Raw genomic sequence first — 16,170 nt, 5'->3', positions numbered from 1 at the left:
TGCAAGTTTGGATGTTTCCCAGTGTATGAAATATGTTGTAACAAAATCACCCTGACAAACTAGCATTTATGTATATCTACTATATCCATGCCATGCACTTCACAGAAAAAGTTGATGGTTCTATACAGAAAAAAATAAAATTAAGAAAGCAAAAATATTAAAGTTGTAAAGAAAGAAAGGTAAACTGTAAGTGGGAGAATTAAAGGAAGAAATAAAAAAAAAACAATGTTCAGTGATGAAGGATAATAAACTATTATTTAGTAAAGAATTCTCTAGCAATATCATAGTTTTAGTTGATTTAACTACTCATCTTTTCTGGCTATTTTAGATTAATTTCTTTACCAATATGAGAACTCTACTCCTGAGACTTCATTTTGCTTGTTAATGTTCCACTTGTCTATTATGTTGTCCCCTCTTTTAAGTGACACTTTATCAGGCTGTTATGTGCACAAAAACATGGGTGACAAAACTACAGTGCTTACAAGACTATGCAAAAAACTTCCACTACACATAGGTGTGATTTTTAACTAAAGCATTTACTGTAGTGAATGTTATATGAAATACGAAATTCTTCCAGTGAAAGCCTGAAAACTCAGACAGTACCTAAATTGGATGTCATGTCAATGTGTAAAAATTGTTCCTGTCAAGCATGTTATTGAAAGTAGCATTATCACACCCTTATATAAATGTCTTTGATTGACTGGTGTAGCCAAATAAATGTAATAAAGAACAATGTAACATTTGCTATCCAGTAACCTATTATTAACCTGCTTTAAAATTTTAGTTTTTCAACTTTACTTCCTGGTGGTTTTAGAGTTTAAAAAGAAAGTTTAAGTGACAGACTACTATTTTACCATTTTTACTCTCGGTATATGAATGTCATTAATAAAAATATCTGAGATGTTCTTAAATACTCCTGTCAATATTAACCTGCCTAAACAATTAAATTCCCTGAGATAAAACCAAATATAGAAAATCTATTTCACTTTTTATTCTAATTTTGAAGCATGTCATAAAATGTTTCACCCCCCAAATACTATTTAAATACATAATATTTTTCCTCAATAACTTCATTTCCAACAGAGTTCAGCAATTTAGGCCTAATATGTTTTAAAATTTTTATCCCATTTTTATTCTGTAGCAATGCAGTTAGATTCTATAACACACTCTAAATCAATTTTTGGTAGAGCAATTGATGAAATAAACATTATTCAAAAATCATCAAAATAAATCTCAAATGACCCTGATAAGAGACGTGCCTGACCTTGCCTCATTTTCCACGTTTGTGATCATATTTGCTTCCTGAATTAGAACAAATGAAACTGTTCTTTGAAAGCATTCAATATACTTTAAGCTTAAAGTTGCTAAGCACATTTCATGTGTAGATAACTCCAATGAATACCAGTAGAGTTTATGTTTGAGATATGTTCAGTCAGAATTTATATTAACCAATGATAGAATAGAAATTGTCATGTGTAAGACTAGATTTGTGTACGTATATATGTCTGCAATTATGTTAACATACTGAAAGTGCCCATTTTAAGGGAATATCTGCTTTAAGTGACAATTTGACACGTTTGTCAAACCAAGTTATTTTTTAAAATACATAGTTTTCACTAATAAAAAAAAATTTTCTTCAATAGGAAGGAATAAATAAAAATCTGAAATTACGTTTTACAGCAATATATTTTCTGTATATCTTTTTTGTTTTCTTCCTATAGATTTTGTTCAAACATGTAAGCATAATATTTTCTCCAGATAAATCCCTGAGTCTCATTTCTTTTCAGCTACCAATGTAAGGTTTTATCACTGGGGTACAATATGGATGGAAAGTTTTTTTTACATGATTAAATGATAGAATTAATATGAAAATTCTTTGGTAAGAATATGCTGCTGCTTACTTAAAAGGTATTAGAAATATTTTACTTCTCTCTGTGGCTTCCAGTAATGTACAAATGATTCTACTTGTCCTAAGAAGTTGGTAGAGCCATGGATATGAGGCAGAATAGATGTAGAAATCAAATTGAATATTTTATGTATAAATTCTTTAAAGGTTAAGGTCTACTAAAATGTAAAAAAAATTAATGTTGCCACATATAAGTAAATAAACCAAAGAATCCACACTCACTCCGTAAATGTTGGTCAGCTGTATTTCACATCATTTTTATATTTATTCTTCTTCCTGTTTCAGAAGTGAGGGAGTGAAACAGAAAAAGGCAGGGTTAAAGAATCTACAAATGGAGAAACTGTTTAAGATATCATTTGCTTCTTAAGGTTCCTCCAATCCCACAGTATTAGCATTAAAAGAGATTTCTGGACACTTTTCATGGAGTAACATATTCACCAATTGATCCCTTATCACTCACCCACATCTTTCTAAACCTGTCACAAACTCACAGGCATAAAAACTATCCCTTGCTCAAATTTCAAAATAAAAATTATTTATTACAGTCCATGATGAAATACTAAGTAAAAGAATAATAGTTGTAGACTCCAATTAACTTTGCAACTAATTTTAATAATGTCAACTAATTCCTTAAATTAATAAAGATTTTAAAAACTAAATATGGAATACCTAAAAAGACCCTTCCTTTTTACCCTCTTAATATATGATTTTCCCAGAGTCACATGCTGACTAACAAAAGGTAGAGCTGGTCTTTGAACCCAAGAGGGGATATATCACAGTTTTTGCTTTTTATTTATAGGATATGCAACACTATCTCTCAAGGGATTGAAAGCCAGAGGAAGTTGATGTTTAATGAATAAGGACTGAGGAGTCGAGCTCCTGGTTAAAAAACTATGTGTGAATTTTTAGGCCCGGGCATTGAAAATTACCAAGGTTTTATCTAACAGGCCTCGCTGGGAAAGTTGCCCTCCATACACCAGATGTAGTACCTGGGTACTGTAGTCTCTGAAGGGAGCTGCAGCCAGGGACTTGGCTGCCCAGGCTGGCCATGTTCTTATAGATACATTCTCAGCCCAGGTGCCTCTATAAAAAACTCCTTAGAAGAGGGAAGGCACTTTCTCTCCAAGTCAATTCAATATTCAGAACTTCACTCTACCCTTTTCTATTGTCCTGGTCTTCTCTCTGCTTCCTGGGTCCATGATATTATAGGAGCCTTTTGTTTGGGGGGTCTCTAGGAAGGCAGATGACACCCTGTATCTGTGCTGATCCAATTGACCCTCAACACACCGTTCCTTGGAGTTAAAAATGGAACAGGGACCAGCTAATACTGTTGAACCTTTTATCTTACTGCAACAAGTGATGAGAGGCTTGACTATTACTTTGATTTTGGCTTGCTGTCCTAATGAGATACTTAACACCGGGCAGTTCAGCTCAACTGAGCTCCTGACAAGGTGCAACCACATCATGTTCTTAGAAAACAAGAAAGGAAGATAACCCAAAGATATCTCTTGAAATAATGGCATTAGTAGAAGGCTCTGAAGAATGGTGGAGATCCATACTGGGAAGTCAATATCAGTTCTGGGAGGTGAAAAATCAAAGACTGAATGTAGATTGCACATCAGATAAAGATATTTTCTGAGAAAATTCTAAAAATATGGACAATTTATAATTAAAAATTAAGTAGATATTCATAATGATAAAAATTAAGAAAATCAGGTGTCCAATGCTATAGCAACAAAAGATAGGCATTAGAAAAGAAATGTTAAGGAAATGAGACATTAATTCATGACTTGAATTTTACAATCAAACAGTTGTGAATTTTATAAGGAGGGAAAATTTTATGCGAGGAAAAATAACTTAATGGAAAGGATGTTACCAGATTTTCAGGATCACTGTCTTTGTTTCTTGTCATTCAGAGGTCAGTTGATTTATCAGCCCTCTAGAGCAACTTTCCTAAACCAGCCAATCTAATGTGAACTCCTTGGCCTATTAAAATAATATCACATTAAAATTATTTATATACCATTTATCAATATCATATTATTTAACGTTATTTAATATTTATTCTCTTGCCTATTTTGATACCCTAAAATGTATGTTTTATGAGAACTGGAACCTCACTTGTTATGTTCAACCATCTAGAAGAGTTCCTGTCATGTGAATAGTTGCTCAATAATTTTTATCTTTTTTATTAATATCTTCCTTGCATTTGTTTCTTTATTTGAAATACTTTAGTATCTTTTTCAGATACTTCTATCTCTTCAAAAATTCCCACCTACAAAAACTTGAATAACTTTTGTTTTCTATTTTCATACTGCAACAATTGTTTTCCACTTTTTTCCCAGTTTTAGTAGAGTTAGAATATATTATTTCAGTGTTAACATGTATTCCTAATAGGTGCCAAATTTCGGAGTAGGCAAGAGTCATAAGTGAGGCCCCACTTAAGCAAGAACTTATTAATAACTGCCAGGGATATAGGTAAAATGCTGACACAAATTCCCAAAACTTCTTGAAGGAAAAGAAAGAAATGAAAATTATAGTAAAGTAGCAAAGTCTGGGCAGCCTGGGTGGCTCAGTGGTTTAGCGCCACCTTCAGCCAAGGGTGTGATCCTGGAGACAGGGATCGAATCCCACGTTGGGCTCCCTGCACGGAGCCTGCTTCTTCCTCTGACTGTGTCTCTGCCTCTCTCTGTCTCTCATGAATAAATAAATAAAATCTTTTCAAAAATAAATAAATAAGTAGCAAAGTCTGTATCATTGCTTCACTTTTAAAAAGTTTGCTTTATTATTTTAGAAAATAAATAAATTCTCTGTATAACAACTAGGATATGTTGGCATTCAGTGCATTCTAAAAATTATTGCCTGCAATTAATTTATACTTAATCGTTCTAAGAACAGATGGCAAAATTAAAAAGCCTTTACATATTCAGAATCAAGAAAGCAAGCTTGTTATTGAAAATTCATAGAGAGATATTTTAATAGGATGGCCACTTTTCTAGATAAAAAAATTCATTTGAACTCTCACTTTTTACATTTTTCAGATATATATTTGTCCTCAATAATTAAAAAAATTAATGTTTAACCTTGCTTCTGTTATAGCCATCTAATTCATCTAATTATCCATTCAATCTGTCTTTTAGTATGTTCCAATATTCTAATTATTACACATGGTTATAAATGACACAAGTGTTTGAAAGGACTTTGTTGCAGATGGTTAATTCCTTGTTAATGGATAGGAATGTGTCTGTCATAAATCTATATCTTGAGAAGAAAGCCAATCAGTTATTCTGCCTAACAGAGTCATTTACTTATTCATACATATTTTTGTCCCTCATCTTGACCTAAAGCAAAGAGCGTATAAACTCTAACTTCTAAAATACTTTCAAACCCTTACACTTACCTTGGTAGACATTATAGTGGCCCTCTAATGACAATCACATCCTTATTCCTGGGACCTGGGAATATCGTGTTCCATGGCAAAGGGATATTTAAGGTTGCTAATCAGTTGATTTCAAGATGGGGCAGATGATTCTGGATTACCCAGGTGAGCCCAATAAAATCACAGGTGGTTTTAAAAGTGCAGGAGGAAGGCAGGAAAGTCTGGAAAGACTTTCCATGAGCCAAGGAATGTGCAGAGCCTACAAACTATGAAATGACAGAGAACAGATTCTTTCTGAGAGCCTCCAGCCTGGCTTCAAATCCTTGTTATAGACATGATGCTCTTCTTGTCTCCTAATGCAAGTACAGATTTATTTGAAATACTTCACTCATCACTAACATGATTACCAAGATCATATTAACTAGATAGAGGGAAGAGCCCAAGGATTAAGCTTAGGGTTTATCTGAGACCCTAACTGTGAAAGGGATATTTAGAGCGTCTTTATTAGTCCTAATGACCATCATTTTTTTTTTTAACATATCATCAGTCTCAAACTCATATGATTGATTTCCTAGAAGCTACATTTTATATTGTATATTTTATAAATTTAATATAGCTTCTATTATATATTTATGTTATATATTATATAATATTATATTTATATTATGAAGCTGTAGTCATTGTAGACAAAACACAGTGTCAGTGTTGATCATAGGAGTCAAACAGTCAGATCCTCTCTAATGTGGATTTGGAATTCAGAATGATAGATGTTAGTCTCAGTTTAAGAGGTTCTTTTAACAGAAGATTTTGAGTTATGAACTGAACATATACATAAAAAAGAAGAGGGAAGTTTATCTTCAGATAGACGCACATACACAAACATGCCAGGGGGAAATAGTGATAAAGATGTATGTGGAGAGAGAGATAGAATTGGCTTTTAACATCTTTCTTATAAATTTACTGAATTCCCTCTTTATGTTCCCTTTGTCTTTTGGTTCCATTAGATAATATGAATATACCTAATAAATTTCCTAACATAAAATATTTTCTTTTTACTAAGTCAGCATCAAGTTTTAATTTTAGTATTTGGTATTAGAGAAAAATATCAAATATTTGCCTCCCTAACTTCTGTGAAACATTATAAATGTGCATTAACTTTTAGTAAGTTGCAAGACGTTTAAAAAAGTACCGAATCATATCATATTTTTTAATTTGCATCTAGTTAAAGTGTATCATTTTTAAAATCGGAAATTCCATTTTTTAAAGATTTTATTTATTTATTTGAAAGAGAGACAAAGGGTACGAGTGCCCGTGCACATGGAGGAGGTGGGGCAGAAGGAGAAGCAGACACCACACTGAGCAGGACCCTGGAATCATGCCCTGAGCCAAAGGCAGAAGCTTAACCAAGTGAGCCACCCAGGCACCCTTAAAGTGTATCACTGTTGAAAGACTAATCTCAGTCCACAATCAAGATTCAGACACAGGCAGAATTATCCAATAGAATCTTACTTAAACTTTTCTGTATTATCTAGGAACAAACAAAACCATTTCTTATTACTTGGACAAAAAAAAAAAAAAAAAAACACCAATAGAAGTATACTAAACTAATTTCCTGTTATTTAAGGGAAAAAGTATCCATGCTGTAATGAAATTTGATGTATGCAACAAAAATGTTCCCCAAATTACATAAAATATTGTATGTCCTTTTAAAAATACCTGGAACTATTCTTCAGATATTAAAATATGTTATATAAAAATTCTTATATATACAATATTAATAATTATATCTAATAACACACAAGATGCAAAATTCTTCAAAATAACAGAAAACATATTTTTTAAATTAAATACCATCAATTTTATACACTATTCTATTTAGTCAATATACATAATGCAGAACTTCAAAAGCTCAATATTTATATTTTCCATAAAATTTCCAATATATAAGACTCACCTTATTCCTAGCATATAATCTCCCTTGGATTTTCTGCAGCAATTGGTTTGTTTTCTATCTCTGAACTTTGCAAATTCTTTAGTCAGAAAATATTTATTACTCCTTTTCTATCTCCCACAACATAACTTCAAAGGAATAACAAGAACTTTGAATGAGAAAAGTTTGTATAATTTAAGGGAGTAGGCAAGCTTGAGCTTTTCAGTCTTCTTTCCTTTCAATTTCCTTTTAATATCTAAAGTTTTTCTTTTTTTGTAGCTCAAGTTTAACTTTTTCCTTTAATAATCTTTGATAACATCAAAGACTTCTTTTCTAAAAAAAAATAAATGGATTTGCTAAAAGTATGAATGACCAAGTGATAAAGAACACTATTATTAGTGCTTAACTAATTCCTTTTCACAATTACCAGCACAGCTGAAAGAAGGAAGAAAAAAAAAACCACATTTATCAAAATGTTATTTCACCAATAAAACTCAATGGTTTAATAGAACACTAAAATATTTAGCTAATATTACTTGCCAATATGGTCCTTCTTTGTAGAAATAGTAACATGCTCTATAATAAAAAAATAGCAAAAAATAGAAGAAAGTAAATGAAAAACATAAGAGTGCTAAAATAACAAAGCAGAGAGAAGAGACACTTTTGTTCTGAGATGCTTCTTTCAGTTGAGTTGGTAGTTCTTTCAGTGTCTTACATATAAACAGTGAAAAGGACAGCATTGTGATAAAATGGATTCCCCAAGATGGGTGTACAATATGAATAATTGCAATCTTCTCCATAACTAGATGGGTCTACTCTATAAATAATGTCTGTGTGTGTGTGTGTGTGAGTGAATGTGTGTATGTATGTATATATTTTGCATATATTAATGCTAAATAGTAACACTAAAATTAAATCAGATATCACTTCAGTGGTGACACTCTTCTTTCCATCAATTCTAACTAGTTTTGTTTAAATTATTAAGCAGTATTATGGACTGAATGGTTGTGTACCCCCCCCCCCCAAAAGTCATATTTTGAAGCCCTAACTGCTAATAATGATATTTTGATATTAAGCCCTTGGCATGTAATTAGGGTTAGATGAGGTCAGGGGGGTAGGGTCTTCATAATAAGATTGGTGCCTTTATGAAGAAGTAACACCAGCCAGTTGGCTCTTTCTTTCCACTATGTGAGGACATATCGAGAAGGTGACCACATCCAAGGCAGGAAGAGAGCTCTCATCAAAAATCAACCATGATGGCCCCTTTATCTCTGACTTCTAGCCCTGGAACTGTGAGTAAATAAATTTCTATTGTTTAAAGTACTCAGTCTGTGATATTTTGTCATGGCACCCTCAGTACACAAAGATTGGCAGGAACTCAAAAATATATACATTCTCTCTCTCTGTGCCACTAAATAGAATATTTAAACTTAACAAATTTGAGTATCATTATTTAAGGTTTATTTGTACTATTAATGTTTGAAACAGTATAGTGTAAATATAACTTTCATGTGCATTAGAAAACCAAAAAACTTCATTTGGCTTGTTTTATTGTGATATTCACTGTATTGCAGTGGTTTAGAACTGAACCTGCAGTATCTCTTAGGTATGCCCATAGATACATGCTATTGGATTTAGGCTTGTGGACAGAAGCTCTGTCCTGGGGGCATGAGACACTGATCCAGATAAAAAATAAGTGGTAATTTTTCTGATATTTCTTGGGTGTGTAGCTTAAGAAGGGATAATTCGCAGAGAAAAATGCAAGCATTCCTGGGTTCTAGACAAATGCCACTTACTGAAACAGAACTTCATTTAGAATTCTAGTAAGAATTACTGACCTAAGATGGAGAGAGAATGGCAGAGGGCTTCACTTAGGAAATAACATTGAATGACTGGGTTTAAAAAGACAAACAGGACTTCATGAGAAAGACAATTCATGAGGAAAGTGCAACAAATTAGAAAAAAACAAGCTTTGAAGTCAGAAAAAATAGGTTCAAATCCTGGCTCAGTTAACTAGATATGTAAGCTTTAGCTAGTCACTTCCCTTCTTTGTGTCTGTTTCCTAATCTATAAATCAGGGCTAATAAAACAAGTGATGCTCATCTTTACACACTCTCTCCCTTTTTATCTATTAAATTATCCATATGTATTTGTGTGTGCATGTATATGTGCATAGATAGATGGATAGATAGATGATAGATAGATGATAGATAGACAGATGATAGATAGATAGATAGATAGATAGATAGATAGATAGATAGATAGATGATAGAATGGAGATAAGAGAGACAGAGAGAAAAAGAGTTCCATCTCCATCTAAAAGGTAGATATCTGAAAAGACCACGATTTCTTTACCAACCAAAAAATCTTTTTTTTTTTTTTTAAATTTTTTTTCCAACCAAAAAATCTAAATAAAGACCTCTAGAATGAGAGTGGGATCCTTTGAGTATAGAAATCTGTTGAACTGCAGACACAATGTGAGTTCACAGGAACTTTCATCCTGTTCTACTCTGTAAACCTTCACTGTTTGTTTGTTCATAATAAACATTGGGAGGATAGGAAATCAGAGAAAGCTTCTCTGTGTGGTGTAGATGTGGAAGAAGGATGCATTCACTGTAAGAAAGGAATAGAGCCCTGTCTAGAGTGTTCTCCACTAAAAAAAAAAAATACAAAGACACCACTGGGGGACAGTGGAAGGAAGAGTAAAATAAAATAATGAGGGATCCCTGGGTAGCGCAGCGGTTTAGCGCCTGCCTTTGGCTCAGGGCGCGATCCTGGAGACCTGGGATCGAATCCCACGTCGGGCACCCAGTGCATGGAGCCTGCTTCTCCCTCTGCCTGTGTCTCTGCCTCTCTCTCTCTCTCTGTGACTATCATAAATAAATAAAAATTTTAAAAATAATAATAATAAAATAAAATAAAATAAAATAATGAAATATCACTAACCTACGGGAAAGGCAGTCAACCATTCTAAACAAAGATTATTAGAGATCCCCTATTTCTTGGGAAGAGCCAATAACTCCTCTGCTTCATAATATCTGACAAAATTCAAGCTGAGTTGGTTGCCATGGAGATTGGCAGCAGATGAATGAACAACAAAGACCAACCCACCCCTGACATCCAGGAACACAGGAACTATCTAAGATTGAGGGTGGAACAGGACAAGATAAACCACTCCCATTTACCTCATATGGAGAACACTACACAAATCCTCCACAGAAGAAAGAAAGGAGTGTGAAAAAAATACTCCTTCCTAGGTGCAGGTGCACAGTGAAGTCTGAAAGCTGAGGATAGAGGAGAAAAATTAAGAAAGCTTCCCAAGCAACCCAGTCTCCACTATAAATAAGTTCAGGGCACTACTAAAGGAACTTGAAGTCAATGGCACAGTAACCTTAAAAATAACTTTAGTGATAATAAAACCCAAAGACAGCTCAACTCCTTACTATGCTGGTACAATATCCCACATAATGGAGAAAAAGAAAACAAAACGATATGCCCATCTCTAGTCATGAATACTGATTACCTCAACTTCTATTGTTCTACCTATGAAGGCTAGCATTTAATCTAAAATTAGGTGACACACACACCACAAAACTCTAATGTCAAGAGGCAAAACAACCAAAAGAACAAGATTGAGAGATTACATATATTTTGGAAATATTTAACTTGAAATTTAAGTAACTATGATACATGTATTATAAGATTTGGTGGAAAAATTAATATATACAGAGTACAAATAGGAAAATTCAGTATAACAATGAGAAATACATGAATAATATAATAAAGTAAATATAAATTTTAAGAAAATACTATAACAGAAATGAAGAAACCCATCAAAGAGATTAACATCAGTTTTATAATAATATTAGCTCCCAGGGCTTCTGTAATAAAGTACCATAAACTAGTGGGATTAGAGCATAGAAATTTGTCTCAGGGATCCCTGGGTGGCGCAGCGGTTTGGTGCGGGCCTTTGGCCCAGGGCGCGATCCTGGAGACCCGGGATCGAATCCCACGTCGGGCTCCCGGTGCATGGAGCCTGCTTCTGTCTCTGCCTCTCTCTCTCTCTCTCTCTGTGACTATCATAAATAAATAAAAATTAAAAAAAAAAAAAAATTTGTCTCAGATTTTGCATGATGGAAGTAAAGTGTCATTAGGAACATAATCCCTCCTAACTTGTGGTAATCTCAGGCATTCCTTATAGATGCATCATTCTAATCATCTCTCTTCACATGGCTTTCTCTGTGTCTTCACATTTGTCTGTGAATATCTGTCTTTGTGTCCAAATTTCCCATTTTCATAAGGATACCATTCCTAGTGGATTAATAACTTCATTTTAACTCAATTACCTCTATAAAGATACATTTCAAATTATGTCATATCCTAACATATAAGGGATTAAGAGTTCAACATATCTGTTTTGAAAGGCACAATTGAACCCATAGCAAGTATCACCAGTAGGCTTGACAGAGAAGGAATCAGTGGACTTGAAACCAGGTGAATATAAATTACCCAAATTAAAACAAAAAAGAAAAAATACAGAAATAAAAATTTAAAAGCATTTAAGAGATGTAGAATAATATCAAATAGTATAACAAATGAATTTCAGAAAGACATGAGAGACAGAATAAGGCAGAAAAGAGCACTGAAGAGACGATGGTCAAAAATTTCCCAAACATAATAAAATATTTGAAACTACATATCCAAGAACCTTAGAGAACAATTGCAGAGGATATAGTGTATTTGTGTCCATGTACACACATGCCCCTAGACATATCCTAGTCTAATTGCCAAAAAATAAATGTTTTGCAAAAATCTTGAAGCCATAAAAGAAAGACATATTGCATGCTTGCATGCATGCAACACACACACACAGGTATTAGAATACACTTCTCATGAGAAACTATACAAGCCAGAAGACAATGGAATATTAATGTGCTAATAGAAAAGAAAAAAGAAAAATATCCATCCAAAATTCTTTTAGTTTAAAGATTTTATTTATTTTTCATGAGAGACACAGAAAGAGAGAAGCAGAGACATAGGCAGAGGAGAAGCAGTCTCCACACAGGTAACCAGATGCAGGACTCGATCCTGGTACTCCAGGATCAGACCCTGAGCTGAAGGCAGATGCACTTAACCACTGAGCCACCCAGGGATCCCCCACTCAAAATTCTATACACTGTTAGGATATCTCTTAAAAATAAAGACCAAATAATCACTCCTTAAGAAAAGCAAAAGCTATGAAAACCCATTATCTCTGGTAGAGCACTGGGTGCTCAACTGATGGATTATTGAACTCTATATCTGAAACTAATGATGTACTATATGTTGGCTTATTGAATTTATTTATTTACTTTTATTTTATTTTCTAAAGATTTTTATTTACTTATTCACGAGAGATAAAGAGAGAAGCAGAGATATAGTCAGAGGGAGAAGCAGGCTTCCTGTGGGGAGCCTGATGCGGGACTCAATCCGAGAACCTCTGGATCATGACCTGAGCCAAAGGCAGAGATGCTCAACCACTGACTCACCTTGACACCCATAGCTAATTGAATTAAAAAAAAAAAATTAAAAAGAAATGTTAAAGGAAATTCTTCAGGCAGAAGGAATATGATACATAAAAAAACATACCAACACAAAGAAATGAAAGCCTCCATAAATATTTTAAATACTGATGAATAGGGGCACCTGGGTGGCTCAGTTGGTTAAGCATCTGCCTTCAGTTTAGGTCATGATCTCAGGGTCCTGGGATTGAGTCCAGTATCAGGCTCCATGCTCCCCAGGGAGATTTCCTTTTCCTCTCCTTCTTCCCCTGCTTGCCACTCTACCTCCTTGTGCTCTCTCTCTGTTTCTCTCTGTGTCACATAAATAAATAAAATCTTTAAAAAAAATAAAATATTGATGAATAAAATATATTGTCCTTATTTGCTTTAAATGACAATTGGCATTCTAAAGCAAAACCACTTTTTATTATTAGTAAAAGTAACATGTACATACCCAAAACAGCAGGAGGGAGAAATCAATAGTGTACTACTTTTTTTAAAGTTTGTATTTATTTATTCATGAGAGACACAAAGAGAAGCAGAGACATAGGCAGAGAGAAAAGCAGGTTCCTCACAGGGAGCCTGACGCGGACTAGATCCCTGGACCCGGATCACGCCCTTAGCCAAAGGCAGGTGCTTTAACCACTGAGCTATCCAGGCATCCCAATAGTGTACTATTTAAGGTTTTTATACCGTCTGTGAAAAGGCATACTATTATTTGAAATTACTTGAGATTAAATAACTATGTGTATTAATTCAACCAAAAATATATTAAAAGAGATGTAATTAAGCCATTAGTGGAGATATGATGGCATAATTTAAAAATTTATGCAATCTCAAAGCAAGCAGAAAAAAAGAGGGAAAATAGAAAGTTAGAGATACAGCTGCTAAGATGTTAGAAATCTAGCCATAATAGTATTTGCAATAAATTATAAATTGGCCTAAAAACACTGACTCAAAGTAGATATTGAAGACACTATGAAAAAAGGAAGCCCCAAGTATATGCTGTCCAAAGAGTCTGCCTTTAAGACTTAGAGGGTGAACAATGATATCAAAGATACGCTAGAAGAAACCTAGACTGCATCTATCAATACCAAAGTCTACTTCAGAACAAAGAACATTAACAGTCATAAAGAGGGATATTTTATAATGATAAAGGGACCAGTATACCAAGAAGATATATACACTTTTAAAAAGAGGTTCTGGGGATCCCTGGGTGGCGCAGCGGTTTGGCGCCTGCCTTTGGCCCAGGGCGCGATCCTGGAGACCCGGGATCGAATCCCACATCGGGCTCCCGGTGCATGGAGCCTGCTTCTCCCTCTGCCTGTGTCTCTGCCTCTCTCTCTCTCTCTCTGTGACTATCATGAATAAATAAATAAAATCTTAAAAAAAAAAAAAAGAAGAGGTTCTAAATATATGAAGCATAAAGTGATGGAACTGAAAAGAAATAAAAAATTTCACTATTCATTCTGTAATTGACATATCAAGTATTCAGAAAATCCGCAAGGATATAGAAAAGATGAGTAACACTTAAATGACCTAATTGACATTGACTAGAAACTAGAAAAATAAGGAGCAAATTAAAAATCAAAGCCAGAATATGGGCATAAAGAAGGAAGTAATAAAGACAAAAACAGAAATCAATGAAATTGAAACAGAAAAAAAAATCACAGAAAAGATCAGTAATATCAAACTGCTTTGAAATACCAATAAAATTGGGGCACCTGGGTGGCACAGTGAGTTAAGCATCTGCCTTCAGCTCAGGTCATGATCCCAGGGTCCTGGGATGGGGCCTGGCTTGAGGCTCCCTGCTCAGCAGGGAGTCTGCTTCTTCCTCTCTCTCTGCCCCTCCCCCGCCCCATCCCCATTCATGCTTGCTTTCTCTTTTTCTCTTAAATAAATACAATTTTAAAAAAATATATCAATAAAATGATGAACATCTAGCTATAACAATCATGAAAAAGAGACACAAATTACTACTATCAGTAACAAAAGGGAAATAACACTTTGAGCTTACAAACACTAAAATAATAACAAAGATATCTTACAACTCTATGCCATAAACTTGACAGATAAAATGAACATATCACTTGAAAAGAAACCAACCACAAACATCCCTTCAGGAAGAAATGGATTACATGAATGGTTCTGTGTCAATTAAAGGACAAGAAATTTGAAGCTAGGTTGTTTCTAGCATTGAGGCCTCAGATACTCATCCATGTCAGCAGAGGCACAAGATTCTTTTTGTTTTTCTTCTATCTTCTTTAGAGTGTTAGGTTTCATTTTCATACACACAAATTATGGTAGCAAATGGTTGCCCCAGTTGCAATATGGTAAATATTGTAAATATTGTATTTACAATGGCAGCAAGGTGGGGGGAAGCAGAAGGAAGTTAATAGATATATCTCTCTCTTTTATCAAAAACCCAAAAGGTTTTCTAAAGCTCCACAAGCACCCAGCACACTCCCCTTTATGTCCATTTGGCAAAAGCAGTGTTGCAACAGCTACTGTTGGCTGCAAGGAAATAAGAGGAACAGGATTCTAATTACTGGTTAGCTTCAATCACCATCTACATTTGCAGCTAAGCACACTGTTGCTTCAAACAAGAACAGGTATCTTATTAGCCAGGATATTGTAAGGAGTCAGTATCTGACACATCATTCTGCTACAGTCTGAGTGCTCTACCAAATTTGAAAAGGACACTTACATAAGCTAGAAAACAAAGATTAAAAAGTACCTTTGGAAAAAAAAAAAAAAAAGTACCTTTGGTGGCAGATGAAAATGGTTATTAAAAAGTACGATCAGTGCTCTAATACAATTTTATTCAATAAAAATTCTCTGCAACTTGATGTGAGTTTTTAAATTTGATTTAATTAATTTTTATTTTTAAAATAAGGTTTTCTTTGCCTGTGGGTAGAATCCATCTGTCAGACCACAGATGAGCAAGCCAGATTGAAGAGGGACAGACTTTCATAGTGGGCAATATGTATGAAATGTAATTTTGCAGATTTGGATGCTTAAAAATCTGTGAATCCCTATAAGCAAGCTATGAACCCAAGCCAAAAGCATGAGGAAGGAAAAAATAAAATTGTTGCATTAAAAGTTCCTTTATATATGTGGGGCTTCTGCAATGGCTCTGAACCAAGTTGCAGGATTCAGATGTGTTCTTCCCAAGCAATATCAGGTAATAAATGGAATGTTCTTTATTCTTTTTCAGCAACTGCCTATAACAGTATATAATGCTTGATCTTTCGTCAAAATGATGATAGGTGAATATGAATAAAATATAAATTAATCTAAAAGTAATATAATAATTCCAGATTAAGTGGAAGTGGAAGGGTTTGCTTCAAAACTTGGCAGGAACACAGCATGTGTTTCATGCTGTAGATCTTCAAAACATAAACACAAGCACAGT

General features: G+C 34.1%; 1 long non-coding RNA gene across 15 annotated transcripts in view; it reads right to left on the bottom strand.

The window, feature by feature from the left end:
- LOC112661817 (uncharacterized) overlaps positions 1–16,170 on the bottom strand; it is a 268,322-nt gene that overhangs the window by 145,678 nt on the left and 106,474 nt on the right. For all 15 annotated transcript variants that reach the window (XR_007407603.1, XR_007407613.1, XR_007407609.1 and 12 more), the window contains 2 exons: positions 3,783–3,892; positions 2,129–2,182 (listed from right to left, as the gene is read on the bottom strand). This is a non-coding gene — a long non-coding RNA (uncharacterized LOC112661817). The remainder of the gene's footprint in view (positions 1–2,128; positions 2,183–3,782; positions 3,893–16,170) is intronic.

The sequence above is a fragment of the Canis lupus genome, chromosome 31 (genome assembly GCF_003254725.2).
Source record: "Canis lupus dingo isolate Sandy chromosome 31, ASM325472v2, whole genome shotgun sequence".
Lineage (NCBI taxonomy): Eukaryota > Metazoa > Chordata > Mammalia > Carnivora > Canidae > Canis > Canis lupus.
The sequence above is the reverse complement of the archived record's forward strand: the minus strand, read 5'-3'. Positions and strand labels throughout refer to the sequence as shown.